This window comes from Mixophyes fleayi, chromosome 2, assembly GCF_038048845.1.
Source record: "Mixophyes fleayi isolate aMixFle1 chromosome 2, aMixFle1.hap1, whole genome shotgun sequence".
Taxonomy (NCBI): Eukaryota; Metazoa; Chordata; class Amphibia; order Anura; family Limnodynastidae; genus Mixophyes; species Mixophyes fleayi.
Window position 1 is genome coordinate 147,515,278 of NC_134403.1, and position 22,550 is coordinate 147,537,827.

The following is a 22,550-nucleotide window of genomic DNA, read 5'->3' on the forward strand; positions in this document are numbered from 1 at the left end:
GTCTGCAAAACGTCCAGCGTGAATCATACCAAGCACTTTACCTTGAATGTCCCTAAGGACTGCAGTATTGGCACAGCGCACATTATCACTCACTATTTTGCCTAGGATGCCTTCTCCAGTACCCTGGCACTGTAGCAGCAACCGCCCAACTTTCTCTCCAGCTGCCGGATCAACTTCTTGTTAATACTCATGGACCCCATGGAAACATCACTTTCTGAAGAAAAGCCTGACTCCAGGCTATTGCCAGAGCCCACATCAAAGACATGCTCACCAGCTGCATCTGACTCTCTGTTGACATCGCTGACAACTTGTGAACCCATCACCTGAGCAGACATTCCAAATCAGATGTGTGTTGCCTCCTGTGTCAAGATGATATACGTCCAGCCGATTGTGCAGTAGAGTAAGCAGAAACAGAGCTCCCACTTCCAGGTGCGGCACTCCAAGACACTGCTGGCCATGTGGAAGTGACCAGAAATGAAGTAGGTTCCGACAAATGAGACCCAGCAGCTACAGTTTGACCCAGTTGCTGGACCAACAGGGGTAAAGTGGAAGCAACCGTGCTGCAAGCAACCAGAGAGGCCATCAGGGAAGACGCACAACCCAAATCTGGACCTTCTCTGCCAGCAACAAATGGCAAGGTGCTTGAGTGCCTTCAATTAGAGACCTGTGCTTAAATCGGACCTCATCGATACTAAAGATGACAATGCCGGCAAAGAAGGGGTAAACAGCAACATATTACAATTTTGTGTGCTGCCAGCTATAGCTAAATTTGAACTGTGTATTTGGGTTTTGTAAATCTCCATGACTTACAAACAAATTGGCCAGAAATAGAGAATTTGTAAAATATGGGCAAATAAACTTGAAAAGAATCAGGAACAGGATGAAAATCAAAAGGTTGGCAAGGGTAATTGAAAGGAAAGGTAGACGAAACTGAGCTAAATGGAAATCATCCTTGCCAAGGTAAATTTTGCTGTAGAAGCACAGAATAAGAAGAGCCACAGGGTCCCTGGCCAGTAGGCCAAGGAAATATATTGCGTGAAAGATGAGCTATTTTCACCATGGGGTTTGTGAAAAAATAGGGAGGATGCTGTTGAATCACAGGATCACTAGTGTCAGGAGTGGGGGGGGTCAGGGGGAGCACTGGGGATAACTGCACGCTCAGAGGAGTATGCAAGGGATAGATGTGGCACTAATACGGGAACCGGCTGGTGAAAAACCCAACAAGGGGGGCAGACTAATAATGGGGGTGGCAGCAGGGAACTACACAGAATGGAGGGGGCAAGCTGTGAAAGCAGCTCTGGGACAATGGGACAGTATTGGAAGGAGAGTCTGCAATTTGCATAGATGTTTAGTGCAACATATTATATCCATTAGAAGGCCCCTTCTGTACAGGCCCACCAATGACTGGTGTATTGCTTGCAGCGAGAATTGGAGGGGGGTATGGGAGGGAGTTACCTATCCCACTGCCATCAATGGTGTTTTCTGTATTAACACAGCTCTCATTTTCTGTGCTGATACCCCCCTCCATCACAACAGCAATTTGCCTCTCGGGAGTGGTGTATTTAATTATGCGGCCTCCCCCCTGTGTTTATATCCCCATGACATTTGGAAGGGTGATGGGGGGGCCAGAACATAATCCATAATCACATTGGTGGAAGTGGGGTCATGGCCGCCAAGACTGGACTGGCCGTCTACACATATGCGACGGCCTGATCCAACGCTGCGCATGTGTGACAGCCTGATCCAACGCTGCGCATGTGCAACAGCACTTCATAATATATTAGCACTATATAAACATCCTTCAAACTTCCTGTCTTAAGTGCTACCAATGTGTGTCCTATCACTACCTTGAGAATAAATGCTCAGCAGTTGCCATTCAAGCAATGCTACTGGGGATGTCAACTGGTGCTTCAACTGCCTCACTTGCATATCTGCAGTCACAGCTAACAAGGACTGGGGGAAAAACAAGATGGCTTCTATTCAGCTTGTTTCTCACTAAATAAATATAAACTTAAAAAATTAAAATTAACTTTAAACTAAATGTCAAAAAGCTAATAAAAAAAAACAAATGTAAAACTTGCTAAACATACAAAAAAAAATCATACTACTCTAAGTACAGACAGAACTGAATTGTAACAAATAAAAATGCTAAACTGTAACTTTTAAACCCTACCTTTCATAAGCTGTGTTGTTACTGCTTGCAGCCCCATACATTTGACCACCGTAATTTTTACTGTATCCTGGTGAATATTTACCCATAGCACGGGTTATATGCACCCACACCTATCACCCAATAATATTTGATCAGTGTATATCTGCATTTTTGGTAATTGAGCGCAATACATTGTGTGTATATGTTGTGATTTACAGGAAGGGATTCCTGAGTATTGCTGCTCTTGCCTGAATTGGGGTTGAGCGCAGCCCTTCTACTGTTTTGATTATACAGTAGATGTCTGAAAGGAAGTGAGGCAGGCAAATTCTAGCTGAGGTCCAGCAAATCAGAGCGAATTGAAAGTAATCTTGATTTGCAAACAGGGTTTTAAATGATTAAGTTGAAAATCAGCCAAATCATGGTCAATAGGATTTCTGGAGCTTCAGATAACCCTACTCATGATGCTGCTTCTCTTGTCAGCTGCTGTTCTCTATAATAATTCTTTTTTAATAGCAGGTTGATACATTATGGAGTAATCAAACATTGTCTGTATGGAAAATGTCTTAATCTGACACAGGGTGAAAGGAAACACAGCCTATTTCATGAGTGTAAGCAGTTTCTTTCAATCTAAAACTTTTGCAATTACATACCAAGATTATGAAGTATTTTTGCACAGCTCTGATCAGCAGTTTTGATATATGGTTTGAGTTCAATTTTTTTTCTTATGGTAAATCTATATGTTATTCTACTTCTTCATTTGGTGCTATTTGCTGAGTGGCTCTTACTGTGGAGCAAAGGTCACTATCTTGCTGTCTGAGCAGACGAGTAATCTTTTACTCCTTATAAGACTAGTGAGAGATATTAAATCACAGTTGACGTACCTGAAGCGCAGCAACTTCATCCATATTTTATCTGCTGTAAATTTAATATCACAGCAGTTTTTAGGGTGATGTATTTATTAACTGGCTAAGGATGAGCAGTACAGAAATGCAGTTTGTTCAGGAAAATAAAATGAAAACAATGTGACAAGTTTATAAGTGAGCATAGTGGCTATTTATTACTGCTTAAATACTCAAAGGGTCTTAATGGAGATACTCAGAAATGTTATGAATCAATCTCTTTTCTCTCTCTCTCGCTCTCTAAATATATATGTATACACACAAACACACACACACTTATATATACGGAATTTTAGCCACACATTTAAAAACATATGCCCTCTTCAGCTGCAGCTATGTTTTCACGGGGCTGAAAACTAAAGGGTTTGTGGGCGAGTGAGTGTAAAACCATGAGTATAAATTAGGGGTAATCAAGAAAATCAGCTCTAGGATGGCCAGGAGAAGACTGGTGCCTCTATGGGTGGGTGCAAAAGTTTGCTCCCTCTTCCAGCAGCTACCTTCCATGCAACAAACAGGACTGGGGCCCTCATCAACCATCATGAGCTGTGTGGGTTGCAAATTTGTATAAAGTATAATGTACAGGGGTCATGAGTAAAAAAAAAAAAAAATAATAAAGAAACAAAAGTTTCAGATAAATAATTAAAAAACAACATTGAAAAATGACCTACACAGAAATTGCTCTAGACAGACTCATGGTTGGCATGGAAAAACTCTTGTTTTTGGCAGCTGGTGAAGTGGATTCCCAATAATTCCAGGACATAGTAATTGTGTTGGTCATTTGTCATGTGCCCGGTGGGTGATTTTTTTTAATGGTGATTTGTTTTAGATATTTGAGGTTTTTTGGACTACGAATCAAGAAAGAACAAAGAAGCGAGGGCAATTTGCTTTTCAATTTGGACTAGGACGGATCAAGTAGGTTGAAAAGACGACTTTTAAAAAAGATCTAATAAACTGGTAAGCAAGGGTTCTGTGAGTATTTTATTCAGATAAACTTTACTTTATTTTTTGTGATAAAAGGAGATTCATGGACTACTGTCCATTATATTAGGACCACAGGGGGGGGCAAGTTTTTATTCCAGTGGCACTGATCTTGTCTATTACCCAGTTGTCCACAGAGCAGTGTGGGGTTGGTAGCTTCTGTTGTAGGCTGCACGCAGTAGTTGAAGTGGTGGTGTGTACAGTGGTATGCCATACCGCCACTTCCCCTACTGCATCCGTTGAAAAACTATCAGAATCCATTCCCTTACATTACCATTATATTTTCCATACCGCCACTTCTAAATGTCTACTTTCGACCACTGGATACTCGACTTGTGCTAGTTTTAACAATAATAAGGAGACCTCAAGCTTAAGGTTTGTAAACACTTGTAAGAACACTTCGAACAAAAGTAAAAAGAAATGTCCACACAAAAAAGTGTTACATGTAATAAAAAATCCAAATGTCCCCTAATTTATTTTTTTTTAGATTTAAATAATAAATAATGCTAAAGTGAACAGTATTTAGGAGAAAAAGTTAAAATGTATTTAAATAAAAGGAATGTTACTAAAGGGATAGAAGTGCTATTTACAGTTTTGCACAGTGCACCGCCTAAGGAATTTTCCATCTTACTGCATATAGAGGCAAAAAAGTTTTTTGCAGTGTGAGATGATTATGTAGTATATCTAATGACTGATTGTTATTTTCTGTTGAATCCATATATGACAATGTGAATATTCTATGTAACCTTGTAATGTAATCTCAACGTGTGCTTTGCTAGATGACATGAGTTTGAACTTATGCAAGTGTCATTAATCTTATAAAACTGGCCAGGCCCGGGATAGATAAGGGTCTTGGAGGAGTTTGAAGCCCCAAAATTGTAAACCATCTAGCTACTGAAGCAAAGCAAAGGGGAGAGATTCTCTGAGGTGCCCAAACTTATCTTTGTGATAGATAATTTACTTTGGAAAGCTCTGTGTCATTTTGGTAATCAATCTAACTTAATTGAAAATGTAATTCCTAAAGTAGGGGTGAAGAGCCTGTAAGAAAGGTTTAATATCTTCTGATTTAGACAATAACGTGTGCATTTTCATGAGGGGTCTATAGAGACTGAAATGTCCCATTTTCCTAAATTGTTTTCACTCACACATTAAGCCTTAACTAGTAAGAAGTAATTCTGATTTTATTTCCTATTTTATTTTCTGAAACTTAGTTGTGCAAAATATATAGTATGTCTTGTTATTAATTTTTGTAACTAAGCCTTGGAACCATTTTTCAGATTAAATAAATTTAATCTAGTGTATTCTCTGTGATTCTTTGTGAATTTACGAAGCCCAGGGAGGATCATGCTACATGTGTATATGATTTAAGTGTGAAACATTAATAGGTGCTTCTGGTGAACATAAAGACACCATAATAAATCCTTTGTGGTGACAGAAAAGGTGTATTCATTGCTAATAACTGCTAAGTGACTAAGGAGACACCAGTCACAGCCAGCTGTGCAGATTGCTGTGTCTGGGACAGGCTGGACATTCGGGACACAGAGGTTGCTCTTTTGTGTTAAGAGTTGATGAGCAGCTAGATGTATGCCTGGTGGACAATTGATGTATATTAACGGTAAACCAAGGTATTTAACGGTATGCAAAAAGTGTGCTTCATATTCAGAAACTCCTTGAGTAGTTGTATCAAGCGATGATGATGAAAAGGAAATAATGCAAGTAGCTAGATGTAGATGCTATTCAGCAAGCACAGGATATGCATAAAAAAATTGTCTCACAGACCAACTGCATCTGAGAAGCATAATCAATATAAAACATTATACGGAGACAGAAAGTCTAATTATGAATAACTAAGTGAAAACTATAAGGTAATTACAGTTATTACCTGCAACCTTAAAAACAAGATCTAAGAAGGCTCCCAATGTAAAGACAAAAAAAACCATACCTAATGAAAAAGGCCAGTTGTCATTGCAAGCTGAAAATCAAGGTCGCTGGGGAAAAACCTTGGAAAGTCAATCTTCATCCAACATATGGAAAGACATGATAGTCTCCTTTGGGAAAGACATGCAACCAAACCATATGGCAGTTCCAAAAATACAAATGAATATGTTAATTGAACAAATAGAATTATTGTCATTGGTGAAGGAGATGAGGTATATGATTATGTTTATGTTTATTCTTGTTGGAATGAAGCCACACCTGATAATAATTGTGAAGTGCAGACTGTAAGTTCTCTGTCATTATCACTTAATGATTGTAATAATTCCACAGGGAAATTCCAAATTAGTCATGGTTATGTTCCACAAACTATTGCTGCTGGAAGGATGTTATAGAGGGAAAAGTACAGCAGGAAACATCCTAGAACACTCTCCTTAAACATGCACTTGGCAAAAAATATATTGTAAAAATTATGACTTTCAAATTTGTTGAATCTGCATCATTACAGGATTTGATACCTTGGGCTGAAACAAGATGGGAAGCACCGAGTTGCTATTAATTTGCATGTAAACCTGTACTGTTCTTAATTATTACTAAAATCATCATCATCATCCTCATCATTGTCATCATCCTTATCACCATTAGCTTCAATGCTTTTAAATAAGTTACCTGCTAATCACATACTGCTAACAAAGTCCTTACTTACATAAAAAGAGATACTGAGCACTGGTTGCCCTATAGACAACTAAAAGTTGTAAATGTTATACCTGACAGTGGCTTCAATATAATTACTACCTTGCGGCCGGGGCAAATATTACACACCCAATGTTTTACTCACAGGTTGTCCATGAGTGCATAACCTATTTGCAGTGATAATTGCAACATTGTATCTATTCTTTTTTTTGCTAGAGCAGTAATTACCTTGCATACAGCATAATGAGGAAGATCCCCGCAGTAACCAGCTGCCCTCTCCAATCTAACAAACAAGGTAGCAAACATTGATCAAATCATATTAATCGATGATGGTGATAATGACGGTGGTGATCAGATTAGTCAAGAATTGATAATTGATAAGGATGAAACACAAAGAGAAGATAATGTTGTAAGCGGTGAGGAATAAGCAGCCATTGCACACAATATGCTGATATACATTAAAACTCGTGAGTATATAGAAATGGTCAAGAGAATAGATTATTATTTGATCACAACCCTGTTAATTCCATGCTACAAATGTAACATGGGGGAATTTCTGTTACATTGCTAAAAAGAAACACTTACACAAAGTCTCCAATTGTTCATAGTGTAAGAAAAGGAAATTGTCAGATAAAATTTGATTGTTTGTGATGGACATTCTAATGAAATTCACAAATTACCAAAACTGTCTCCCAGGAAAAGAGAAGGTCTATCAACACTCAAAAAAATCTATATTGATAGGAATAACATACATTTAAAAAAAAAATTGGATGAAGAAAAGCTACCCAATTATGTTACTTCTAGACATAGATTGCTGAAAGCTTACATAAATTGTACTATAATACTTTCACCTGATTTTGATCTTCTCTGACAATTTATTGTGTGATTCTTCACATTTTCCCTTACCCCCGACTCCCATGTCCCCTCCACTGTGTTCAACCCATCTTATAATCTCTAAAGAAGCAGCAGGTACATCCACAGTGAGTGACATCTAGAGAGAGTGCTTGTAGTTTGCAAATCTTGTTATTTTTTTCTTTATACAATCACATTCTCTCATTGTGATACAATAGCAAAGTAAGAAATAGAAAGGATACAGGAGCAATATTCTTTATGCCACTTCAGCAGTCTTTGACACCGTGGACCACCCCCTCCTTCTGCAAACTCTTCTCTCTCTAGGCCTCTCTGGTTCTGTCCATGCCTGGTTCTGCTCTTACCTTGCTAACCGCACCTTCTCTGTCTCCACGTCCGGCTCTTCCACCGCCCCCACGCCCCTCCAAGTAGGAGTCCCCCAGGGCTCTGTTCTCGGCCCCCTTCTCTTTTCGCTCTACACTTCCTCCCTTGGTGCGCTCATCTCCTCCTTTGGTCTTCGGTATCACCTTTATGCTGACGACATTCAACTCTACATCTCCTCTCCTGATCTCTCGTCCACCCTCCTCTCTCGTGTATCTGACTGCCTCTCTGCCATCTCCTCCTGGATGTCCTCACGCTTTCTCAAAATTAACATCTTCAAAACTCATAGTCTTTCCTCCTTCCAGACTCCCCTCTCACCACAACCTCTCAATTGTTGTTAACAACACTACCATCTCATCTGTCACCCAACTCCGTTGCCTGGGTGTCACCCTTGACTCCTCTCTCTCTTTTGCCCCCCAAGCCCAATCCCTTGCTCAAGCCTGTCGCTTCCAACTGCGCAACATCGCCCGCATCCGACCCTTCCTCTCACAAGACGCCACCAAAACCATCATCCATGCACTCATCATCTCCCGCCTGGACTACTGCAACCTCCTCCTCACTGGCCTCCCTCTCTCCCATCTCGCCCCGCTCCGATCTGTGCTCAATGCAGCTGCCAGACTTATCTTTCTCTCACGTCGCTCCTCCTCTGCCTCCCCTCTCTACCAGGCCTTACACTGGCTCCCTTTCCCTTACAGAATCCTCTTTAAACTCCTTACTACCACTTACAAAGCTCTCTCCCAGTCTACTGCCCCCTACATCTCTAACCTCCTTACCATTCATACTCCCGCTCGCTCCCTGCGCTCAGCAAACGACCGTCGCCTCTCCTCCACTCTCATTACCTCTTCCCACTCCCGAGTCCAAGACTTTTCCCGAGCTGCCCCCCGGCACTGGAATGACCTCCCTCGCTCCATCCGTCTCGCTCCCAATCTGTGCTCCTTCAAACGGGCACTCAAAACTCACCTGTTCCTGAAAGCCTACCAACCATCCACTTAACCCCTCATCCACTCTGCTTGTTCTCCCTTCTCTCCCCTGGTCCCTTTTTCTCCATTGCATCACTGCCTCCCTTCGTGCCTGTTTTGTCCTCCCTCCCTTAGGATGTAAGCTCGTATGAGCAGGGCCCCTCTCCCCTCCTGTCCTCATACCGACTCTTCTGCTCCGCCCTCACTCCATATGTCTGCCCGGAGTTTCCGAAGCATTGGTACTTAGTTTTTATTGTTCTGTGATGTTTACCCTGTATGGTCTACTGTTCGTATTATGTAAGGCGCTGCGAAAAACCTGTGGCGCCCAACAAATAAATGATAATAATAATAATAACTACATATATATAACAATTTGTTTATTAAGTTGGTTTATGGATTGCTAATATATTTGCTTGGTACATGTATAGAAACACATATGACCTACGTGCTGGAACAGAGCAATTACTTTTATTGGAGGATAATTGTGTTTCAAGACTTCGATTTTGGGATGTTCCAATTTTACCTCTTCATAAGATTAAAACATAATAATCTATATATTGTGATACATCTAGGTAGTGTTATAGCCATTTCCTGCACTGAACATCAACCCACCACAAAGTAAAGTCTCAATCCAGCAAATATGGACGGTAAAGGAGTCTTCTTGTTCACCATAAGGCGCAACATAACAGAAAATAATACAAATCACATGTCTGTCCAGGTATATCTTAACAGTAAGCTTTTGTTGGCTGTCATTTAGGGTCTAATGCCTAGCACATACATTAGTGAAAGCATTGGATCTTTGCTCCACTCACACTTTAATGCAAATTAAACAATAAACCTTGCTGCAGTTTAACGTAGGCTGTTTGGTGACTGGATAGCCAGAAAACCAGGACTGACCCAATGGCACGGAGACCCACACTTGCTCCTACATTCATTAAAAAAACTATGCTTTCTTGCCTAACTTAGGGAAGCTGAATTCAGTGGATAAATTATATTATCTTTATAACGTAACATTTATTAGATACACACAAATAACACAAGTAGTAATAGATATATCTGAAAATATCAATCTAATTTCTATCTATAGAACTGAAATATTCTCATCGTATTCATTTCTAAAATGCTAATAAAACTACAGAAACACTTAAAACCATCAGAAACGAAACTTCAGAAACTCATAACAATCCAAATTAGCCATAATTTAATTGTTAATAAAAGACAAAATGTAAAGTCACTTTGCTTTAGGAACATAGGATATTGATGCTTTACGTTTGTATAGTGTTTTACTGGTCTCTCTATAAAGGAACTAGCAGTAGTCCCTCATCATTGCAGGGTGCCAGCATCCTTGGTAGCGATGACCCATTGTCAGAATGTCTTGTGCCTTAAATGATGTCTTAAGTGATGAACAGGGAGAAAACATTCCCACTGTTCATCACTTAAACTGCCCAGGTTGTCAGGAAAAATGTCTACATGAATTTTAAGTGAATTTTAAGTGACATTCTACAACCCATATTCATGTAGTTGCCCAATAGTTAATTCACGATGGACACGTAGTTGGCCTCTTTTCTGTTCCCTCAGAGTCCACGCACAGCAGCCTTGTAGGAGAACCAAGCAGCAGATCTAATTTATGTCAATTTAGTATTAAATATTTAATCCTTAAGCAGTTTCTTTATTAAGGGGCCTACAAATATGCTTTCTTTTTGCTTCGCCTAACTTCGGAAACTATTCACTTAAATTGAAGCGGAGATAAAATGTTTTTATGTGGCTCAACCGACGGAGTGTACTTGACGTTTCTCTCTCCAGAAACATAGGTTTCTCTCTCTGGCCACTTCTTTGTGACAGTGATTTTTAGTGTCTCTGCTGTCCCATAAACACAGGAATCAGCAGTATATTGTGAATCCACCTTGCAAACCTAACAGCAGTGCAACTTCCTTTAAGTTACGACAAGGATTCCGTTCAAGGTCCTCATACTTGATGTCCACTGCATAGGCTAGAGGCACTGAAGGGACTTTGTTCCCATAATAAAGTAACACTGCTTTCAGACTACTATTCGAGGATCAATAAACAGTTGTCACTCACTAGCATTGTGCTAAACACCAAACTCAATCATCAAACCGGTAACATCAGTACCCACACACAATGACAAAGGGAGTCTTGCTGAGCACTTACTGTGAGTAAATACTTTACTTTTTGAATTTAAACTTTTCAAAATATCTCAAAAACCTTACGTGACATCAAATGTCTTAAGTTATATATTTGAATTCTACACACAAAATTACATGGAAATTGATGTATATCATGTCAGCTGCAAAATGGCTTTTGAGTAGTGAAATCATAGTGCAAAATCATGGGACAAATGTTAACACCCTCAGTTTCCTAATGTTTCTATCACAATAGAAACATTCCCCTCCTTTAATAGAGAGTATATATATATTGCTGATACAGTATGTTTTTGTTTCTGTAAATATTAAAACTGTGCTAAGGGATATTTATCAGACATGTTGATTTTGGGAAGTTATTTCTGTAAAAAAGTGCTAACATGCTGTTTCTGTTCAATACAGTATAAATAGTAACACAATCTGATTTATTTTATTGTTTTTAAAACCGAAATATTACCAAAGCAAACTATAAACTTCATGAAATAGGAATAACTGATGCAATTTAAAGAAAATCAGAAAACATACAAAAAAAAAACTTTAGAAAACACACTATAAACTTTAGAAAATTCTAGCCCCTAATCTATTTTGTATGTTTTTCTAAATGTGGAAAACAAACAATAAACTTCATAAAAGAGTTACCTTGAATCTAATTTTTGTCAATTATATTTGTTTAGAAATCAAGCTATAGGCTTTATAAATCAGCTACCTCTATTCTAATTGTATTTTATTTCTTAAACCCAAAAACCAAACTATGAACTTTTATAAACTATAAACCCTATTATTATTTTTTCATTTTATCTTTTTCTTAAACTCAGAAACCAAACTATATACTTTAGAAAATAGTAACCCTTAAACACATTTTTTAAAACATGCTCTCAAACTATAAAAATATATAAAACACACAATATTTTCAAATATAATGTGCACCTACTGCTTGTTCAGACCATGTTATAGGCACTTTGAGCAGTATAAAAGGCAGCAATGCATCAAGCCTGACAAAAGTGAATTAAGTGATGGTAGAGACAGTTTCATCTAAAATACGAGACAGCCGCTTGATATGTCTCTGCAACTATCTACAACATGCTACACTATCCACATAATGATATAACCAAAGAACAGACACACTGATACTATTAGCTGCTGCTAATATTAAGCCAAAAGTCCAACATCCAAATTCAGAGACAAAATATGGGCAGAGCATATTGTCCAAGCAGTCTAATATATCTCTGCTTTCACTGAAGCGGATGGCGGACCTCCAGCATTGTAATTTGAATTATATGTAGCTAAACAGACTCATTTAGATCATATAGCTGTTCAGCCTTAAAATCTATAGCATGTAATTATTTAGGGTTTAAGATGCAATGCGTTTGTCTGAATGTAGAGCAATGTGTTCTAATCCTACTCACCAACAGACATTCTTTCATAACAGACACATAAAACAGTCAGGTACAGGTTTCTGATTCTGTCAATTCGCTAGAAAGGAGCAGGAGTCTGACTGCCCCCAAAGATTGTACTTTACTGGAGTGTTTTTGGTATGGGCTATGCAAATGGAGCAGAAGCCATTAGCATGTCAGCTCTAGAAGAGGTACTTATAGCATAACTCATAACTTCTGCGGTCAGCCCTGATGACATCCTACGGGCTTCCTTTCATTTTGCATGAGGCCACACTGCTACTTGCACCACTGTCAAGTGGAGCAGTAGCCAGGCAAGTGCCAAGGTACCTCCTGTACACCCTCCAGAAATATTGGTGGCAGGCAGAGGTACCCACACACTCTAGCGTTTGTCCCCTACACCCAACAGTTGTACACATAGCAAATAACAGTCACAAGGAATTTGTGCTACCCATATTTGTAGAAGATGCCACAGGCATAGGAGCTTGATTCTTACTCATCTGAGGGACCATTGTCCCCATCTGATGCAGAGACATCTGTCTGCATTTCGGCACTACCACTAACACCATTGATGCCATAGTAGTGGAAATAGCAGAAGGAAGGGGATCCTCTGATTAATTAGGCAAAAAAGTGTAGGATCATTCACAATCATCCTAGTACCGTCAGAGCTGTCTCAGTAGGACACCATGTAGTAGGCAGGATCTACATTCCCCATTGCAACTATGTCCAACACAGACAAAGCTGATATCATCACGTGCATTTTTTCATCTTTTCTCGAAATGGAGATTGAGAAGTCTCCACACTGTACCAGAGTCACAATGAGGTCACCACACTCCCTTCTAAAACTCTATTAATTCAAACTGAGATTATCTGCCACATCTGGAAAACTACCATTGCTCACCAGAACCTGAGTCTTTACATTACTGTGAGACTGAATGTTCCTAGCAGCCACAGGTAGGACAAAAGTATACCTGCTGCTAGTGCTCCAGCTGCCCATCCTGCTTCTCTGCTGTTATCGCTAGCAAAGTTGTGGGGTGAGAATCTGGCTGAAGGCAAAAGTAGTTCCTTTTCAGCCTCCTCCTCGTTATTATTAAAAATACATTTATATAAACAGAAAATATAAAAAAATTAAATCTACTTTAATATCTAAGAAAACTAACAGAAGCCAACAAAAAAAAAAAAGACCTACATTTTAAGTTTTAAACACCATGACCAGCTCTCACTTGTTGTGTCACGCTAACTGATGCTCCCACAGAGATCATGGATGGCTGTAAGGAAGTGGGCGGGAAGACTGAAGATGCCAGGTGGAAAATTACCGCAAATCAAAACCAATTATGACTTGCAAGCATAATTAATAAAAATGTTATTTTGCAGCAATTCTCAAGATTTAATCCGAAAGTCACATTGTGCTGAATATCTGGAACTTCATACAACCCTAGCTATAGCCATTTGAATATTATAAAACCTTGATTGGTAACAGATAGGTTTATCCATTTGTTATTTCTAGGGATGAGCGGGCTTCCTAAACTGTATGAAACCAGAGGGTCTTATTAGTGTCTTAAGTGTCTTAGGGCTAGATTTACTAAGCTGCGGGTTTGAAAAAGTGGGGATGTTGCCTATAGCAACCAATCAGATTCTAGCTTTCATTTATTTAGTACATTCTACAAAATGACAGCTAGAATCTGATTGGTTGCTATAGGCAACATCCCCACTTTTTCAAACCCGCAGCTTAGTAAATCTAGCCCTTAGTGTCTTAAGAGCCAGGAACTTCTATTGCTATAGAACTGCAGGGTGAAACAAAGGTCAGACCTGCCAGTGAGTCAGAGCTGGGAGGAGATATAGGAAGGAAGGAGAAAGCTGACAGGAAGAGGTGCTGGAATCCTGAGGAGTGTGTGATCACAGCAAGGGAAGGAGAGAGGTCTGAAAGCAGAGTCTGCGAACAAAGAGAAATATCAAAGCTATCAAAAGAGATGCTGGTTGTAGCTTTGCACAGAAAGGTCTTGTGGCCAAATTCCTGCGAGAATCAGCTATCAGATCCCTGCAAAGAATCGGCTATCAAGAAACCTAAGGGGGCTTGCATAGCAAAACGAGCCTATGTGGGGACAGGGAAGAAGCCGCTATTAGCGAATTGTGTGCGACCAGAGAGGGACAGCTACCAAGATCAGGCTTACAGGTAGTCCACGACCCAACAGTGGCTGAGACCTTCATCTTCATCCAGAGGGAAAGCAATACGTAATAACACACCAAGCACTTTGACACCATTATTTATGCATTAAGAAAATAACTCTATAACTAATTCCATAAGTTAGAAATCCTTACATAATTCTGTATATATTTCAGAGACATATAGAAACATTTCAACTTTTAGAGATCTAATGCAAGTTACCAGCATTTCTACAAGTGCACCAATGTTAACCTTTAATCTCACAAACTATTTAATATTGACAGGACTGTGATAATTGTGTTAAATCATTGTTGATTTATATTTTGCACACTATGTGTAAGTGCGTTGCCAGTGAATGCACATGTGGCAACCATCTGGTTTGTTTGCTATTACTATTCACTGTACTGTTCCCTTTCATTATCTTACCCATTGCCCTACTTATCCCATCCAGAATCTCCCCAAATTTAAATCTGCTGTACCCATTTACTTTCCCCAAAATAAATGCCCAGTTCATTGTTTGTAACCAGAGTGTGTGGTCCATTATTATTTAGAGGGTTAGTGCGGTTGGGTACCAGGGGCTTCCCGAGTCCACCCTTGGTGGATTCAGCCACAGTCTGCACACCACCATACTGTGTAGAAGACTCGGCTGGAGACACTGAAGAGAGGGAGACAACATTTCACTACCCCTTTCAGAGTGCTAGGGAAAGGGGTGTTACATATAAATTCATCATTTCATTCTACAACACTGCCCATTCACTTCCCTAATACACAAGACACCCAGTTTTCTAAACTCAAATAATATTAGAGGGTTTGCAGTGGAGTAACTGTATAAGAGTAGTTAAATCAGCCACTAAAGGGTAGAGGAGATGTAAGGAATTTGCTAAGTAGGAGTGAGAAAAGGAGTAAACAGTAACTGAAAGCAATCATGATAAATTGTAAAGGTTATTATTAAACTAGGTGAATACAGGAAATGAGCATATGTGAAAGAGGGTATAATGTAAAGAGCTGTTATTGAAAGTTAAGCTAACTGCCAAAACACAGCCAAAACATTCCATGATCCGAAAAAGAAGCACAAAAATAAGCAGGTAGCCAAAGCTACAAAAACAGGAAGGCAAGAGCAGTATATTCTGCCAACTGTCAGGATTTTGATGGGCCAGCCCAATTTCGTGGAACTGTCCGTGTTTAGGATTTTGTCCCAACTGAAGGGACAGTTGTGAGGTATATCCTGCTTCATATTGTTCTGCTCATTAAGGTGGAGCCATATGTGCTTAACAGTGGTGCAGGCATGGCCGGATTAAGGGCCCCTGAGGGCCCCCCCGCCACCAGACGCCAGCTGATCGGATCATCTGTCAGTTGGTGATCCGATTATGCTGCTTGTGTGGCTGTGGCCCCCTGACGCAGGCGCACCGCCCCCAGCAAAATGGGGGGGGCTGAAAAAAAGGACTATTTTGGGCCGGTCCCTGCACTGGCCCAAGTCTCTATTACTTGGTGGCTGGCCCCTCCTCCGAGACCAGCCACCTTCTATCATTGGCTGCGGATTCTTACAATCCGTTCCCCCCTTCCCCTATGTGTGGCTGCTATTGTTGTCACATGGGACGTGCACCACGTGACAGGTGCCATCCCATTTGTGAAGAGAAACAAGGCCATACAGCGTGCAGATAAAACAAAGTTAGTGGGGGTAGTATGTTAATATAATGTGTGTGTGAGAGGGGTTGTACGTTAATATAATGTGTGTGTGAGGGGGGGTAGTACGTTAATATAATGTGTGAGGGAAAGGGGGGTTTTTAATATAATATGGGAGGGAAGGGGGGTTCTTAATTTAATCTTGGATTGCAGGTAGATGCTAATTATTTAATTTGTGCTATTTTATTTGTGGAGTGATGGTGGGGCAATTTAATTTAATAGTGTGGGCTATCAATGTAGGATGGGGTGATTGGACCTTTACATTTGATGCTGGGGTGGTTTGGAAGCTCATAAATGAATGTGGGGCTGTTTGGGGAAAATTAGGTCTGTTTATTAAACGTGAATATGAATTATTTAATGCCGTGGATGATTGTGCAAAATGGTTATATTTTTTAAACATAAATGCCATTTAATTTATTGATAGGGCTGTTTCGAGAAAGGGAAATATGTTTATATATTAAATGGGAATACTATTGATTTAATGCTGGGGTTGGTTGGAATTTTCTAAATTTTCATGTACCCATTTTTTTTTCCAAATAGGGCCCTCATCATTCCAGTATCCAGACAAGCAGCAACTGAGCTAAAGACACCAGCAGCCACAGGTGGAGAAAGTGACAAGAACAGGTAGAGAGCAGGACAGTTTGCCAACTGTTCTGAATCTGGTCGGGCAGTCCTGAATTTGGGTGACTGTCTCAGCTTAGTCAGGATTGGGTCCAACTACAAGGACAGTTGGGAGGTATGTCCTGCTTCACCGTGTACTGCCAGTGAAGGCAGAGATGCGTGCACCTAACAGCAGTGCACACAGCATTGCCTGTGTGTTTATCTAAAATGATAACCATGTTACATCATAGGGGCCCCCCTGCCTAAAGTGCCCCGGGCCCCCCAGAGCCTTAATCCAGCTCTGGGTGCAGGCAGCATTGCCACTGTGTGTTTGAAGGGCAGAGTTGTTAGGTGAGGGCCTAGGACGTTCTAAGGAGATGCCAACACTTTGGTACATGTATGGTCTCAGCTCATGTCAATTTGACCATACATTCCAATCATTTGCAATATTTTCACTACATTCTCATTCACTCCTGACTACAGTTCTATGGTATTACAATGTAAAGATACCGAGTTTATCTGGCCCAATTCTACCCACTTCATGCTGGCCACCGAGGGGTGCCTTACTATGCTAGGGAAGTTGACCAAGTAACTTCTAGGGTTCTTATAATGCAGCTACCGTCCCCTCACCTGTATCCTTGAACTAATAATAAGGTAGCGTTTCCAGCGCTATTGGGCAGCACGGTGGCTAAGTGGTTAGCACTTCTGCCTCACAGCACTGGGGTCATGAGTTCAATTCCCGACCATGGCCTTATCTGTGTGGATTTTGTATGTTCTTTCTGTGTTTGCGTGGGTTTCCTCCGGGTGCTCCGGTTTCCTCCCACACTCCAAAAAACATACTGGTAGGTTAATTGACTGCTATCAAAATTGACCCTAGTCTCTCTGTCTGTCTTTGTATGTTAGGGAATTTAGACTGTAAGCTCCAATGGGGCAGGGACTGATGTGAATGAGTTTTCTTACAGCGTTGCGTAATCAGTGGCGCTACATAAAGAAATGTTGATGATGATGATTGCTAGTATTCTCACAGGATTAAGAAACAAAAAAACTCTTAATATTTGGTTGTGAAGTATGTGTCCTTCCTTCAGTGTTTAAGTGATATATACACTCCCAAAGCTTTCAAATACTATTTGTCACATGTGGAAAAAATATGACATAGAATGATATTGTTACAATAATAGTGTCTACATATAAACATATACAAATATGTCATCAATAATATATGTAGAGCTTCAGTTTAATTTGCCTATCTGTGTTCCCTGATGGGAATTCACTTACTAGACATATAAGTGTATAAGCCTTATTATAGTGCTTTTTTTCTCCTCCTTTTGTATCCTGGAACTGGACCCCACCGATCCTTACCCATAACCCACCTGGCTTTAATTTGAGAACAATGCATAACATCATGTCTGCAATAACAACAAACACATTTTTACAATGGTTAACATAGAATGAAGTCTCCTATATAGGAATGGCTACAATGTCCCCTTTTCCACATGTAATTAGACACTGCATTTGCACTCTGGCGAGCTAGGGAACATTAACAGGGCTATAAAAAGTACATTGTGTTATGCTCTACATTTTGTAAGAAAAGAGGGATAGGCTGGTTAAGGTGATATCAACCTTATTTCATCACACCCACCTACACAGAAAAGTCTTGAGTTTTAAAGAGAATGGGAGGGATCAGCTAATTAATGGTTTTTTTAAACAACTAACACAACAAAATCACTGGGGGGAGAGATATGGTAATTCTTTGTCCCAATTCATTATTTTCATTAAAAAATAATAGGCACATTGAAATTAATGAAAAAACAGACAAGTTTGCCATTACTAGCAAATGGGCTAGTCATAGTATATTATAACATTTGATCACCCTACAACAATTGTCAAGTGCATTATAAATGATCCAGAATTTTGTGTGTATGTGCCTGGAGTCCCCATCAGAGTTAATTGCCTGTTTATCACATTAAGAGAGATTCAAAGTTAATTAGTTTAACACTGTGTGAGTATGCTGAGTATTTGAGTATGGTGAATATTGAAAGTTCCGACTTCAATTACAATAATGAAATAATATCAATGTTTTAGTATTGAGCATTCTCAAAATGAAAACAAATGGAGTATAGTTACTTCATGACTTTTGAATCTCTACACATGTGGAAATAAAAACAATGTTGATGGGAACCTCTGGGGACATGTACACACAAACAAAAAATTGCAGGATCATTTGGAATACATCGACACCTCCATAGTCATGTCCAAATGTATTTTCCATATCTAGCCTGTTTTGCTGGTAATGGGAAAAACTCCATAATCTAAGCTTTTTACCTTCATTTCAGCGTGACCATTCATTTTAAAGGGGTTAAAAGTGTACCTTTGAAAACAGCAGAGTAATGAATGGATCTATTTATTTCAATGTTTGCACATGCATAAATGTTTTTTTTAATTCATTTTATCTCACTCGTTTTGATCTTATCTCAAGTGTGTAAAGTCAGTGAAAACTGCTTTATTGAATTCTAAGATCAATTCATTAAATCCATCTTTCACATATTCATTGGTCTTATACTTAACACAAGGTAAACAGATTTCAGTGATTTCGTAATTTTTTTCGGATTATTTTATGTGAAATTTAGAAAATATATGATTTAGGTACATTTGCCTTTAATACATTCTATGATTATTTCATTAACCTGAAAATCACCAAAAAATTGCGATTTTTATTACTATTTCTAAAAATCTACCTTAAGAAGATGACCCCCTATATAATTCTTTTACTATAAATATATTTTTCTGTGGCCCAGAAAAATTAATACTTTCACTACAGACCTGTCTACAGAGTCTGCATGTTAAGAATAAAATAATATTGTTACAGTTTTAGAGAAAATAGAGCACGGTCTGTATTGCTACTTTATTGCAAAATAATCAAATGGTGTTTTATAAACTGACTAAATTGTGATGCTTTGATTTTCTTGAACCTTCATTTCTAAATTTTCAAAGTGTATTGTACATTTCCAGTCTACAGCCTATTTCACATATTCAGCACTGATTAGCTTCAGCAAAAATCAGTTAGGACATATTCAGAGTTATTAACTCATACAATGGATAGGAACTGAACTGGAACTCTTTCAACAATGATGATAATTCCCAAGCAAGAGAAACAGTAGAAGGGCTGAAGGCAAGGTGATAATCTTTGGAAAGCGTGGAATTCAGAGATCACTGTGACTTTTGAAGATCTAACTTGCTGTAGGTGAATGATTGCCCTTAGGTGTGCTGTTGTATTATATAAAGATTGATAAGCAAATATTGGTGGTGCGCCCTTCATTTCTTGCAATTGATACTTCTGAGGGCAAAATCAGATAGTAACATCTGAAAATATTGAGCTTAACCATGAAGACAAATCCCCAAAGTACACACAGCAAAGAACTCTTAATTCTTACTATTTCTATTAAAAAGCAAATTACCTAAAAAGTGTTATTTCATAGATAAACCAAGTTCTAAAAATATACTGCAAATAATTTTATTACATCACCACAACAAATCATGTAAAATATATTAGTATTTCAGAATGAACTGGAGTATGCACCAGATTAGGAAAATGAGATTTTATTCATGGGAGGCAAAATTTAAATGATCTGTTAGGAGGTACAGCTTAAGCATTTTTGTAAATTTCCCAGGCTTTATAGACCGGATTTTATATGTAAACATGAAACACACCTTGTTAGAGGTGGCTGCAATTTCACTAATTTTACTAATAAATTAAAGCTAAATCCTTGCTCTATGTATATACAAATAAAGCTCAATTGTATTATTCTGCAATCTGACAACTTCATCAAGAGAAACACAAGTTCCACACAATATAATATATCCTTAGTGAGTATATGCTGAATAGAGGACATATAATCATCTATAATATAAATGTCTAGTGGCGTGTGTTAGTCTGTGTGTGTGTGTGTGTGTGTGAAAAAAATAAAACCAAACTGCAGCGCCACCTGCTGGGTGGAGTTATACACTAACCTACTAAATTCTTAGTGTGTGTGGAAAAAAAATTCAGAAAGGGCTGAAATTTGGTATACTAAGATGTTTTTAATTTGTTAATTTAATTTGTTGTTAAAAGTGTTTATAAAGATTTAAAAAAAAAATATATATATTTCTTGAAGGAGAAGTGACAGTTGGGAGAGGTTGGTGGTTGCCGGGGGTGACAGTGGGGAGTGGTTGGTGGTTGAGGCCTGGGCTATGGCCCAAATGCATGACAAGAACCTTTTTAACACCTTAAGTAGCTTGATTTGACTAGAATGCATGAGTATCATGCACGGGTTAACTTGTATACATATACATTCTCAGAACAAGATAAACACATTTGGATGTCAGTTTGTGGTAAATTAGTAGTTTAGAGCCTCCATTTAGCAGATAAAATATCAGTCCTCATACAAGTATTTCATCCTGTTTTGTAACAGCCTGCTTATGAAGAATGCAGAACTCCGCCTCTCATTTCTTAGTCCCAATCCAACCAAAACAAGGTGTTAGTATAAATCTCCAGATGTTACTGAAACAAAGAAACAGCAGGAATATTAGTCCGTATTAATTAAAAGCGCTGTGGTGCACAATTCCATATTACTCTCACAATTCTGAAGTGGCTCTGTATGTACAGTGCTGACATCCGAATCCAACGTCTTGCAGTGCCTAACGTATGCTTAGTGTCTTACATTGTATTGTCCCCAAGGACATTTGAAGTCAATTTCTCTAAAGAGAATAATAGATGCACAGTTCTCTATCAGCTGCGCAGTGTAATGTTCTGGCTAACATGTTTCATCTAGCTCAGCTATACCTTTTCAACGATTATCACTTAACACTATTCACACTAATGCACCCTCACAACTATCCCAATCTCCACTCTGAGAAACATTTACTCCTCTTGTTTCAGCTGTGTCCTCTTCCACTTAGAATGTAAGCTCTCTAATGAGCAGGGTCCTCCATACCCTTTGTATTCATGTCTGCATTTATTTTGTCTACCTTGTATGTCCCTGTTTTATGTATGTACTGTTTTCCCTACTGTAAGGCGCTGCAAAGCACTGTGGCGCCTTACAAATCTATGATAATAATAATAAAGCTAGTCTAATAAGTTACTTCAAGTTATATAGGGCTGACATCCATATCCAACATTTCAATCATAAGGTGATTACATGAGCCTGTCCGGTCATACCCATTGCCTAAGTGTGCCTTACTATTTAGGGTAAAAGCCAATTCTAACATTGGTGAATCATTTCTTTCTCCATCTGACCATTTCTTTTCCCATGTGAAGGCTTCCAAATCTCAGACTGAGGAAAAGAGATCATCAGGACTATATGTCATGAGAAGTTCTAATGGAGGAGCATTACTACTGCTAATATTGATACTAATGCTGATGTTAATGTTGGTTTTTATATTGCTGCCAATACTGGTGCTAATGCGGACAGGACATAAATGCTGGCACTAATTCTAAATTATCTAGGCTGATCTCACTGAAGCTATTCTGGCTCTTCACCAACCTTAGGGCAGCACAAGGTGAGCATCCTGCTTTCTCCAAAACATTTGATACCATTATAATTGTAAATGGTGAGGGCAGGTATCCTTGTTTTTTAAACAAACAGTGGATGCATTTCAGAAATTGGTAGTCTCCACTCCCATAAGAAAACAGGTACTGATTTTGGCCAAAAGATACCATTCGAAGAGACAA